The sequence below is a fragment of the Denticeps clupeoides genome, chromosome 20 (assembly GCF_900700375.1).
Source record: "Denticeps clupeoides chromosome 20, fDenClu1.1, whole genome shotgun sequence".
NCBI lineage: Eukaryota > Metazoa > Chordata > Actinopteri > Clupeiformes > Denticipitidae > Denticeps > Denticeps clupeoides.
The window spans coordinates 5,492,310-5,506,163 of record NC_041726.1 but is presented as its reverse complement, the minus strand read 5'-3'; the positions used below and the strand labels follow the sequence as shown (position 1 = coordinate 5,506,163).

Genomic DNA, 13,854 nt, shown 5'->3' with positions numbered 1-13,854 from the left:
CTTTTATCTAAAGCCAGATGTCAAAGTCCAGAAAGGGAATAGCGGAGCAGTCTGGGACCAGTTAAACAGGAGTAGCTTAACTATCAATCGCAATATATGGGTGCTTGAGTTCAGCTTTGATAGGTTATATTTAGTCCATTTTCAATCAAACTAGCATGTGTAAACTACAAGAATTGGATTTTCTCTAATCGCAATATGCAATAAATGCAATAAAGCAGAATGACTGATGCATCAGAGTGATTACACCGCTCAGAAGTAACTGTAGTGTAATGTTTTAATTCAAACACTCTGATTGTATTGTGCTACATTGTTTAATTAAAGAAACCCCCAAATGACATGACTGCTTTGCAAATTAATTCCAAATTTTCCATTTTTGTTCTTCTGAAAAATGGCTACAAAATGCTAGAATAAAATAAAAATTGAATCATTTCTCTGATCTCTGCACAGTGGATTTGACTACACATCCCTAATTCATGGGCAATCTGTTGATGGCTATGCTCTCTATTTCACACTTATTCTAGGCACAAAACTGGGGTTTTCATTACACTAATTAAAGCAGCCTGAAGCAGAGGTCTCTTCCTGTCTTTGCTCAGGGAATTCTTCTGCTGAGCCCTGCCCCATGGACCAGATATACTATGTTCATAGACCATGGAGCGGAAATGAGGAGGTAGTTAAATATCTGTGAAGGTTCTCAGTCTCTGTCTCGTTTGGTTCCTTCACAACGTTTCACCTTTCCATTCCAGAGAGCTTTCTCGAGTCTGAGAAAAGAGAGGAGATGGTTACTTCCTATTACTCACCGACTCACCATTCATAACCACTTGATCCAGATCAGGGACCCACTGGGCGTAGAGTGGGGACTCTTCAACCAAACCATTCAAAAACTCCAAAACCAGTTCCCCACCGTTCCCCCACTGTGTTGCAACTAGTTTCTCCACAACTAGCAACTAGTCTTTTAAATACAGTCCTAATACTTATTTCTTTTAATCCACAAGACATAGTTCATGATGAGTTAATCCACTGAATTTGTACATTTAAAAAGTTGGTAACATGTCGGAGTCCCACCTGGTCACAAGGCTGAACTATATGCATCACTTCCAGTCCCACAGCGCTTCTGCACTCGCCATATGGAAATGCTCAGCTGGCCCATTTACATGTGAGCTGGACTTAGACAGCGCTGTGGATAATCGTTTCAGTGCTGGGCGTGTACCGCACTGTATTAAAAAAAGCCGCCGCAAACGCACACGCTCAGCGCTTATCTGTGAGGCCCATGTCTAATAAAATCCATTTACCGTGCCGGGTGAGAGGGAGACGATGGAAGTACGGTATCGGCTAAATGAAATGAAAGGGACTCGGTGGCGCATTATGTAAGAGACCCCTGCACCATCGCTAAAGCTGATTACATTTCCATGTCTTTCTAAAAGCACAGTCGTGGCTTAGCGTAGGACCGCACCGCGTCTCCATCACAGCCTCCTGTGGTCGGGGGGGGGGGTCAAAGGTCATCCCCCTTAAGCTGCATTATGCTGCAGCTAGACAGAGCTGGGAGCTACGGGCCCGGCCGGGTGAGCACAGATCGGCCCCGTGTTTAAACAGATAGCCGTGAATTAGAACGGAGACTTTGGACGGCGAGTAATCTGCCTGACTTATCTCCCCCATCATCTCTTTAATTAAATCTGCAATAACGGCACGGCCATCCTCCACTGCAGCTTTTAAGATGACATGATGATGTTAAGAATGACTTTTTTTGCTTGTTTTTTTTCCATAAAAGCAAAAATTGCATCCTGTGTAATATTTTTCATATTCAAAGCATAAATTAATGGCTAACCACGTGTTAAAGATAGCAAAAACAGGAACAAACCATTTGTGCACAAAATTAATGTAATTATCTCACCATAAACCATCCATTTGAATGTACATCCCTGTTATCCTTTGCATAAAAATAAATGGAGATGAAGTAACCACCACCTCTCACATACTAGCAGCTTTGTTTAACTAGCGTTACATAACTCTTTTTTGCTGGGAGCAGGTGGTAGAGGTGATGGTCGCTTGCCAAGAGAATCAGTCATCATTGCTTTTACTGTTCCATCCATTGACTACGTGTCTGTAAATGGTCCAACTGGTGCAGTGGCCTTATCGACATTATCGTCAACTTTATTGACCATAAGCTAGAAAACGTCCCCTAGGCACCACTGCTCCTTTGTCCTCTCATGTCAGATTGGGAGCAGACCGAATGCTGCAATGATTTTAATCAACAGGGCATGAGTACAAAAATACATATAAAAATGATATTTTGGAATTTTATGCCACAAAGCACCTTCACATTTTAAAATGAATTTATCATGGTGAGGAAGGAGGACATGCACACGACTCACAAGACGGGGGATTTAATACACGAAGCACACGACAGGGCAAACAGCACCAACAATGACTTGGGAGAGAGCAGACACAGGGCTGCTTTAAACAGACGTACAAAGTGCAAACAATCAGGAATCATAGAAAAAGGTCCTGGACCCAGAGTAGCCCCTTCCGGACCGGATCCTGACAGAATAAAATTGTTTGTTAAAATAGTTTTCAAGACGATCCAAGTTCTCCAGTAAAAATGAAGCATATTTGCTTCCCAGACTTGAGGACTCATTGACAGTCAGTGGCTTGTGTTTTGCCTCCCATGCTCATGACAGTGTGCAGTAATTGGGAGTCTATCGTTCACTCACATTCACTTAAGGCCCTTTACTGTCCTGCAAATCCCAGCGGAGACACCCTGAGTGAAATGTGCAGCCCTGCTCGCCAGCCGAGATGGACATGCAGTCGTAGCAATTAGAGCACCTCGGGGTCCTGTGTGTGACACTCGGGAGAGCTGCAGCCTGGAAAGTGTGCCAAGAAATGCAGGAAGAATTGGGCAGGGACCAATTGGAGCAGATGTACAGCGCTGCTGACTTCCCGTCAGGACGGGTCAAAGCTCAACCTTCTGGGCCTTCGTGCAGTCTGGTCGGCGTTATTGACCCAAAGCCACAGAAGGTCGGCGGGACCGATGACCGACAGGTCAGGTGATGAGCTGGTGTTTGTCAAAAGGCAGTGTTCTGGGTCCACAGTACAGGATGAGTGAATGATTAGTGCAGAGATTTGGGCCACAGCTGTTTACCTATGGGCAACCGGTGCAAAAAAAATGGGGGTTACGTTGGTTTCTCCACTGCAGTAAAACATAGAAAAACCTACTAAGTCACTCTCTAGTACAGTTTCAGTAAATACGGTGGAAGCTGATTAGGGGAAACAAGTGCTTAACCTCTCTATCCCTATTTATAAAGCAATGCATGCAATACACCACAGCACAATGCACACAACATTAATTAAAAGCCTCTTTCTAATTTAACTAATTCATTGTGCAAATCGTGAGGAGAGCTCAACCCTAGCGAAAATGTAATACACTCATGGTATAAATAAAGGGTTGTAGTAGCCCAGAGGGTGACTATGAACCAGAAGATCACAAGGTCCCAGGTTCAAACCCCACTTACTACCATTGTGTTGCTGAGCAAGACCCATAACCCTGAGTGTCTGCAGGGGGGGACTGTCCCTGTAACTACTGATTGTAAGTCGCTCTGGATAAGGGAGTCTGGTAAATGCCGTAAATGTACATTTTCAAGCAGGGGTCCAATGAGGCCTTGGGGGAAGCAGGCTAATCATGCACTTATTCATATATTGGGGCGCAGAGGTGAAATGAAAATAATCCGACTTACATACACCAAGAGGAGGGAATCTGATGTGGACGCTTCAAATAAATATGTCCAACAAAAGCCCATTCGAAAGTGCAAAGAGCACATTACTTCATGTCTTTACTTTATTTCATGTCAAAATGTACAAACGTTAATTAGATCTGCCAAAGGAAGAAAAAGAACAGTTATAATAATCATGCCGCTTATTGTCCTTCATTTTTCAAAGTCAGACGTGATCACGTTACACTGCGTAGGTGTCAAAACAGCAAGGACGGCACATAAAATACCTCACTGTCATTCTAGACTGAAATATTTCATCGTAGGATGAAGATGATGACTCACAGCTACTTTGTCTTAATTTGCAGCCACCGTTCCATCTATGGCAGCGAGATGCCTTCAGTGACCTTCTTATTCCGCTCAGTGTTTCCGCTCGTTTTCCTTTAATTTGCATGCTCAGGCATAAAGACGTAGTATTTAAAGGCAGAATCTCTTCTGAACCCCAAACCCGCCTTACCTCGGCAACGGGAAACTACTCACGTCTTATTAAAACGTGCACCCCCCTTTGCCTTCATAGGTGTTTTCATCACAGCACATTAAATTAATTCGCTCAGCACAGTGTGCTGCACGAACGGTAATGGAAGATGGAATATTAACCCCATTAAAAAGCGTTTTCCATTTTGGAACCCTTGCTGTGCCTTCCCTTCTCCTGCGCTGATTTGTATTAAATTGGTACTGAGCTAATTTTATTTGTATCTGTGCGGTGCATTTAATTTTTTTTTTTAACGGATGAGAAAAATTAAAAAAAAAAAATCCATCAGTTGATTTCAGTCTTTCAGCTGTCTGAGAAATCGTCAGAATCGTGGCGGGGCCTTCCGCTGTGACCATTTTCGCTATTGTGATTGCGCGCCCCGGAGACCTCGAAGAGCGATTTCTTTAAGGCCGCGCGGCAATTAGAGGCGAGGAGAGCCGGAGAAAACAGCGAAGAGAAGCCCTCTCCTTGTTCCCCTCGGCAGATCCGGCCTCCCTCATCAGGTGTGTTGTCTCCCCGTACGAGCGAATGCAGGTGCAGGTGGAGATGTGGAGATACACCGCATTCCTCCACCCGGTCCAAGCCCACCGTTCTCACACAGAGGCGCTGCCAGCAAAAAAAAAACGACCTTCTCTCCATGTATTCTCATCGTTTCAGCCTACAGATACAATATTATCACAAATAATATGTTTATTAAAGTAGATTTCATAATCAACTATTTGGATGCAGTGGCGGCCTGCCGGTTGCTCCACTCCCAGCCTAATATATTTCAAGATGGCTGTGCCACACGTCAGCAGTAGAGAGAGCTGGCTTAAAATGTGCTGGTAGGCTGTTGTATGTGTCTTTCTTAGCGGGGCGTACATACAAGACTCCGGCTAACGAACGATACGTGTTTTGAGTTAAGGTTTTTCCACAACATCATTCCAGATTCCGATATCCCACTTCCAAGGTCTATGGGACACAGCATTTACCACGTAAACAAGCAAATGAAAAATTTCCATTTTGTATCAATCCACATGTATCTGTTATTACATGCAAACATACAATATACATAATTCACACACACTTTAGTAATGCATATGCATAATAAATAAAATGCTTTAATAAAATACGTTAAAAATAATAAAGCATGGAATGGGTTACAATTTTTTGATGTGACATTCTGAAAGCAGCCCAGCGGAAAACGCAGCCTCTTCTCTCCAATTATCTCTCCTCGTCGCCACCTCCTTCGGATTTGATTTGTGAGGGGGGAGATGTGCTATCTATAGCGTCCCCACACTCCAGTTGTGGAACAATGCGTGCCACTGTATGACGGAACCTGTGCGCTGCCCTGTGCCCCGTTCTCGCTTTAATTAAAGGCAATCACAATAATTATGGCTTAATTAGCAAAATGCTGCGTGGCTTCCCTGAGTTGACGTTGTGGCATTAATGAGCCAAAGCCTACAGTAATGACAACATTAATCTCTTTTTATTATAATTTTATTTTTTATTTTTTTTACCTGCCATAATTAAGCATAACCTGGAGCACAATAAAGCAGGAGAGTCCAGAATTCCTTTCTAACTTCTTTGCCACATGTTGAGGTTTTTTTTTCTATCACAGACTGTTAATACATTACTTTCAAAGTTTCTTTTTTTTTTCTTTTTTAAATGAAAAGTTTGGCTGCTTTGTTCCACTGTCAGATACGAAAGGGTTGTTGTAAAAAACACTGCATGTCGTGGGGATTTGCCGAATGCAGCGGCTGTATTTTAACGTCCCTGGAGACATCGCCAATTAATTCATGCACATATTCATGCCCATTGCATGAAAATGAACAAGGAATGGCTTGTTAATTTGCTGTTAAGCCTAAGTTATTTGCCAGGATCTCCTAAATTTGGCCAATTTGCTGAAGTCAGGTTTTACACATTGACACATTGAACCATGTTTTTTTTTTTTTTTTTAAAACAATCTTCTTTCAGTCCGAGGGTATGACAGTCAATAATCAAACATTTCCATATTAGGAATAAAACTGCCTCCCGTGTAACGTAGATAAAAAGGACTGCTGCTTTTAATGCTGGCCGTAATGCTGATACAAATGTTTTCATTGGTGGGTTCATTGGTGGGTTCAACAAAGATAAATAAAAAAAAAGGTTAAACTAAATAAAGATACAGACTAGAGCTATTTTACAATTTAAAGTAAGCAGTGAGTCGAAGTCCAGAGTAAGATGGTGGCTGTACAAGGAAAGTAACGAGGTTTTGCCAACAGATATTACACTTGAAGAGTTATTACACATGTATCCAAAGACACATAGAATGAGGTAGGACAGTTGAATAAAGTGCACGACGATTATTGTCACAGAATAATGATCATAATGAGAGAGTAAGTGTGCGTGCATGTACAAGTCCGCAGCATGTATGTGTATGTGCGCTTGTGCAGGGATTAGTTAAGAGGTAAGTGAGTGCTGAAAACCATCCTCTGCTAATTTGTTGTTTGGGCAGTGGTGGCCTAGCGGTTAAGGAAGTGGCCCCGTAATCAGAAGGTTGCCGGTTCGAATCCCGATCCGCCAAGGTACCACTGAGGTGCCACTGAGCAAGGCACCATCCCCACGCACTGCTCCCCGGGCGCCTGTCATGGCTGCCCACTGCTCACTCAGGGTGATGGGTTAAATGCAGAGGACAGATTTCACTGTGTGCACCGTGTGCTGTGCTGCTGTGTATCACATGTGATAATCACTTCACTTGAATTCAGTGTTTTTGATGGTGGTGGGGTAGAAACAGATCCTGAACTGTGATGTGTCCCAATGATGCGCTGGGCACTTTAGTCAGTTTGATGTTGGAAGAAAGTTAGGCAGAACTTCGCAAACTTGCACAAAAAATATCCCATGAAGCTGTTTCTGGACGGTTTCAGGTTTAAATTTGTTCTTAGCCCACTTTGCGACCAACCCTGCTGATCTACCGTCCTACCGGTTTCTAGGTGCAAAAACAGTGGGGTGCCGTCTCGGCTAAGGCAAGTGGTTTCCAGCTGTGAGCAAAACTGTTTTTTGGTTATTGCTTCAAAACAGTTACTCACCCGCCCCTTTATATAGGCGCCCATGAACAGAAAACATCTCACGGCCCTTCGTTGTGCAAAAATATTTCCTATGCACATGTGCTGGAAAAATAAAACTGTAGAACTTTAACCATTTAATAAAATATTTACATTTTATGAACACCATCTGAAGGTAATTAGAGCATTTTTTATTTTTTTTATCAATTAGGTAAAATTTGGAATGGTCCCTGGATTTTGCATATTTCCTCCAAAATCAGGTTTACTGCTTCTCCAAAAATGGTCTCCAGCTCGGAGTAATTTTCTGTGGGTGTGGTTGGCTACATTTGTTGATGGTGGCAGAGGACCAGGGGAGAGCTGTGGAAAACAGTGGAAAAAAGTGGAAAACAAATTGAGAAAAAATGACAAATGTCACTTCTCAACCTTGGTCTCTGACAGACCAGCCGTACCTCTCTTCCTTTTCCATCTCTCTTGACCCCAGAAGAGATTGTTCCTGTCGTTGTGAAGTGCAGAGCACGGTGCATACAACAAAATGTGTCCTCTGTATTTAACCACCACCCTTGGTGAGCAGTGGGCAGCCATGACAGGCGCCGGGGAGCAGTGTGTGGGGACGGCGCTTTGCTCAGTGGCACCTTGGCAGATCGGGATTCGAACCGGCAACCTTCTGATTACGGGGCCGCTTCCTTACCCGCTAGGCCACCACTGCCCCAAACATCATCCTTGGTGATGAGCGGGCAGCCGTGTGCGGGGACGGTACCTCAGTGGCACCTTGGTAGTTCGGGATTTGAACCCGTGACCTTTCGCTGTCTTGCCGGCTACGCCACCACTGCTATGGAGATATCAAGGGTTGAGCCCGGGACCTCACCCATGCGCTCTGAGCTACATCCCTGTGCTACATCCCCAGGTAACTCTGTCTGGCAATCCTTCAAGTTCTCCAGATATGCACCGGCTGAGATTGAGACAGTCTGTCTCACCTGGGCCATGGATCCTCTTTCATCCCCTTCTTCTTCTCTCCTCAAGCCATACAAAGAGGTTATTGATAGACGCTCTTCTTCTACGCCAGGCTGAACGTGTGTTAGAGATGAAAGGTGACACTATCAAAGCGACATCAAATACGCTGGCGCGACCCCCCCCCCCCCCACCTTTCACTTCCTCTGGACGTGCCAGTAATGAACAACAAGCTCTCTCACAAATTGACATCTCACATGTCCTCCTGCTCTTCTTCCTCTCGATAGTCTGTTTTACGGCGGAGACGGGCGGGGTGGGAGGTAACAGGAGCCCCTGACTCGTAGCGTCAGAACGATTCCGCCGGTGAAGAGAAACATTATGCGCTCTTCGTGCCGGATTAGCACTTTGTTGGACTAATAGACTTCAATCCTGCCCGGATCTCTCCTGTTGACTCGCATGTCTTCGCGAGCTCCGAAGCCCGGGAGTCGGACCAAGTTAGGCCGTCTCTTTCCTTTCCCCCCTCCGTTTGTACTTTAAAGTCTTCGGAAAGAAAGAAGGAACAGCTGAGGCGTGGCGGAAAGCTGAAACCGTGCTGACTGGGCCGTGGGCGGCGACGTTTTCCGCCTTTTTCACGCTGCCGTTACATCAGCGGTCTCACCCACGGGCGCCCCGTTTGTCTGTCACTACCAACAAACAGCGGAGCCGTGGCAGTCTCTTCACATACGCTCGAAATACGACGCTTCCCTCCCATCGCCGAACCAATCGCGGCGGTGAGACAAAGTAACACGTCTGTCTCAGACCTCCGAAAGAAAAAAGAAAACAAGCTTCAAAGCCTCCCTCTGCCGGGAAAAAAATAAAAGGACCTGCTGGCTTCTTCCTGTCTCTTGCTTCGTGCCTTCGCCAGGGGATGGAAAAAGCGCTTCCCCCGGTCGCATGTGTAAAAAGCGCGCGCCGCTAGGCCCGCTCGGCCCTGGCGTTGTTAAACGTGTGTTCGGTTACGGGGCTCCGGGTGTATGCGCCTGAGCAGGGGCCAGCATGTGGTTATGCGATCATTCGCAGCTGAGAATGGCATCACCGGTGAAACCCTAGCCGCCGCCCCGCCCTGGGAGCCGCCGGCCGGGCCGTCCTGGGCCTCCAGGGTCACGCCGCAGCCGCCGCCGACTGCCGAGTGCCTGTCCAGACGAAGACCCAGGGGTACACGAGTGGGGCAGGGGTTAGCGGACCTGTACCTAAACACACACGTTTATTTATGCAGCACACTTTCACACACTAAGGTCATTTCAAGTGTTTTTACAGGAATTGGAACGCTGTCAAACTGTCATTATACAAAAAAGAATTAAAAATAACATCCCGCAATAAATAAGAACAGTCCGTAGAAGTGCCAGAATGTTCTCCCTGTCCTTAAATTCCCAGTGAAATGAGTCTCTTACCAGAAAGCATGCATTACACACACAGCACACATCATATACATAGACAAGGTGGGAATGCAACAGAATACGTGTCTGTCATTAGAACGTTAATTTTTAATATTCATTTGGATATTATAATCATGTAGTGTCTGCAGTGTCTTACCGGGACACATGCTTTTCTTTTTTTCAAAATACGACTTAAAAAGTGGTGTCATCTTATATTGGGGCCAATGGTGAGGAGTAAAACACTGCAATATTTCATGCACATAAATCTTTGAACAGTCCTTGAGGTTGTACCAGCATACAGATATAGCGGCAGAAAAAAAATAAAAAATGACAGCAGCCATAAAGTGCCGGTCACAAAGATCAGCAGACATGATTTGCCGAAATGTCAGTAGCACCCGCAGGCTCTCTGAAGGTCCGCAAGGCCCGGGTTCTGTGTGGCTGTGGCACACGGGTCCACTAACGTCCCCTCGCACCAATAGAACAGTGCTGGCCTCAGACTGGGTGGGGTGGGGGGACTTGCTGCTTGTTTTAACCCCGCACTCGCCCTCGCAGCGTGACTCCTGATTGGCTATTGGCCCATCCCACCCACTCTCGCTACCCCTCACCTCACCCCCCTCCCCTCTCGCTTTCAGCTTCTTTATCAGCTGAGCTCGGCAGACCTGTTAAGAAGTAGGTGGACGCCCCTAAAAAAAATAAAATAAAAAATTGAATAAATAGATTGAACCGAGCAAAGCTCCTGTAACGAAACCCAGTCAAAGATTGTGCCACCCCGCCATGCCAGTGCAAATAGAGGTGAACTTATGCAATACACCCCCCACAACACACACACACCCCTGTCAGAACAACATTCTACTGTGATTCTCTCCAAAAACTGAAAGCCTGGATTGAAAACAACAGGGGAAACGCTTTAATGAAATCGGCGGGGGGGGGGGATCAAACATATAAACACTATAAAAGCAACCTGTCAAACAATTTATTACCACAGCAATTATATATCTTGCCAATAAATATTCTCCTGTGCTCTTCATAAACTTTTGACCCTGTTTTTTTTAGATATATATATATATATTGAAATATTCAGTACATTCAATTCTGCACAGAGCCAGAGGCTTTTCGTCTCCAGACAAGTTATGCCTGTCAGTTGCTCCCAGGGTGGCACTATCGCATTGTTGGTGACAAATGGCATCTGTCAGTGTTTATCATGACCCTCTTTCATATCCCAGATAAATGTGCCCTCGACAGTAACCTGATAGCGTCCGCACATAGCTGCGGAATAACCCTCTCAGGAACGAACACTGGCTCGCTTTTCCCGGCGGCCCCGTGAAGGTCATGACCTCATGCATGACCTGCACTTAACAGTTAAATGCAACGCAACGTGTGCCGTTACCAGGAATAGGCTTGCATTGTGGATGAAGAAAAACCACCGAATAGCAGCGATAGTGAAAACTGCATACATTTCATCCGTATTTTGGTAAATCTTAATCCTGATCAGTCCATATTGGTCCAATGGGTCAGTTATTGCCGTTAGTCATGATTCTAAAATGTAAATGTAATGAGCCATGGTTGTTGCTAGACGACTGCTTGTCCATTCAGCACTTGTAGGAAGGTATGTCATTTTTAATATTGTCGAATAAAATAGCTCGATTTGCCTCAGGACATGCCTAAGATCATCCCTTAACTAAGATTAAATCTCTGTAACACACAGGCTCTCGGGTGTTTTGCTTTATTTTCCAGGCTAAAAAACCAATATTATCTCTGGCGCGCATGCCGCAGATCTTAAGCTACGCTCATGGGGACTTTTCATTTCCAGCCGAGCCGAGATAAAGCCGGTCCCCACCTTTTATTAGCACTTTATGAGGTGGGCAAATAAGGACTGACGGCTGTGCATTGCACTCTCTCCGGGGTTTCGCTCGTAATCCCACAGACGGGAAATATTAGACCAGATTCTGTCCGTTGCGTTGCCAGATCTGCTGAGCATCAACCCCTCGACCATTTGACGCGCGCCACATCCTCATCCCAAGCAAAACCGTATTTTACCAGCCGACTCCTATTCGCAGCTCAGTTTGGCAATCTTTGAGGGGCAAGTCAGAAAATCCTTCATGTCACGCCATTTGTGGTTATCATCTGACAGCTCTAAATGCACTTTTTTTTTTCTCATCCCGGGGCCTATCACAAGCAGTTCATTGTGAGGTTTACCCTTCAAATAGCTGCTTGATGCCATAGAAGAGGTTTTAGTCCAACGCTAATCCAGGCCTCTTTCATACCAAAGTGGAATACTGCACTGTGGTTGGCTGCTTCCATGTTTACTGCGGCCTCTGGGGACATAGGCCAAAAATTTGGTGGTTAGTGCTTACATCACTGGGACAGGTTTTCTTTTTTTTCTCTGCTTCTTGATGTATATTTATCTGAGCGCAGTCTGTGGTAAGTGGAAAATTTCATGGCATCATCAGAAATAACTGGGTTCCCTTGAAAATAAATTGTTGGTCAAGGTTGGAAAACGTTCCCTTCAATCATTCGCTCGAAGAAATGGCTCTGTTTTCAGTAACTCCACACACCCATCGACTATTCCCAGGTGGTGTGGCGTTTCACCTTGAGGCGAGAGAAACGATCTTTCTGGATGAAGATACAGTCGACCTTGAGCGGGCCACAGACGGCGGTATTATGAGGCAAAGCGCCTTTTACTGGCTCGGGATTTCCACGGTGCAGCGCAGGTGGTAACAGACCATGCGTAATGTGTCGTTTCATTTGCGTGTCCATCATAATCTCCGCACCTTAATTAACGTACACACTGCAGGCGCCGAGTGCTCATGCATGTCGTGAAAAGGAAAACTGCTTTCATTAGAAGCTCTTTAGTCATTTTCCTAAAATTCAACCAAATACCTCTAGAAATCCAAATCTTGGAATTTGCACAATTTCAACAATTATATATTCTACTTTAGTCAAGCTTACCAGAATGCTCATTATGACACAATGATTTATTCCTGCCGGAAAATTGTGTCATTTTGAATAGTGGTATGCAGACATTATATACATTATATAAAAATCTCTTTTTCGAGGCTCTTCTCTGCCTCCAGTGTTGCCGAAACCTGCTGCTGCTCGCCTCCACGAAGCGACACACGTCCTCCCCGTTCAAAAATGAAAGATATTTGTTTCTGCCACACATACCAGTGAGGCATGTTCCCTGAGGGTAATTAAAGTATAAATGATCAAACTTTACATAATATATCAATAATTTACCCCCATCAATACCAGGAACGATGGCTCTCTAATCATGTTGATTTTGCATCACTTTCATGGCTCAGTGTAACACAAAATAGGCAACCTTTGCAATCAAATGCCTTCAGAATTAATGAGCAACAGAGGGGGCACAGAGGCGATTGATGGTCTGTTTGGCCAAAAGGCCTATTTCATCTTAAAACCAGACGCTAGTCTGCATAAATACCTTCAATAGCTGTTCATAGGGTTCGCTGATTTTTTTTTTGGGTGTGTACTCCTGGAGGATTTGCATGTCATGGTACATGTCACTGCCCATTTTCCAAACTCTCCTCAGGGTGGTAGTAGCTTAGTGGGTAACACACTCGCCTAGGAACCAGAAGACCCAGGTTCAAATTCCACTTACTACCATTGTGCAAGACATTTAACCCTAAATTGCTCCAGAGGGGGACTGTCCCTGTAACTATTGATTGTAAGTTGCTCTGTATAAGGGCATCTGAAGTCTGAAGCCAACCGGGGCTGTGTGCGCGAGAGTGTGGGCTGTCAGGATCTGGGGCCTACACAAGCTGGTGGCAGAACATTTCAGCGCTATGACACAGTTGTTTCGTGCAAAAAAGGAAGCCTAAAGTCTCATATAAAAAGCAATATAATGCAATGACTTGAGTTAGAAGTAGTAATAAATTGTAAAAAACTATGGTAAATAGTGCTACAATTAAGGTTTGCGAATGGAAGCAGCACTACAGTATGTGGGATTTAAATTTGCACTCTGTCATCGCTTAAATGGTACAAATCCTGATGACCCGGGCACTGATACCAGTGTTTAAGGCCGCAGGCAGCAGTTGTATCGCCAGGCCTGGTGTAATCCCCTGCACTGCAGACCCCCACGCTAATCCCACAGACTGATGACTCACTGTACGGGGGCTTTTTCCACAAAATCAGATGTTGTGTGGCAAGGTGTCTTTAATGCAATCCATTTTCATGGAAAAGTAGGATTGCAACGCTATTGCAAAATGCTGGCGTAG

The 13,854-nt window shown here is 45.0% G+C and overlaps 1 long non-coding RNA gene across 1 annotated transcript; it reads right to left on the bottom strand.

Moving 5' to 3' along the window:
• Positions 1–6,917: 6,917 nt before the first annotated feature.
• Positions 6,918–8,467, bottom strand: LOC114770453 (uncharacterized). The gene is made up of 3 exons (XR_003743341.1): positions 8,447–8,467; positions 8,231–8,320; positions 6,918–7,613 (listed from the first exon to the last, which is right to left on the bottom strand). It is a non-coding gene; the product is annotated as an uncharacterized LOC114770453 (long non-coding RNA).
• Positions 8,468–13,854: the final 5,387 nt, after the last annotated feature.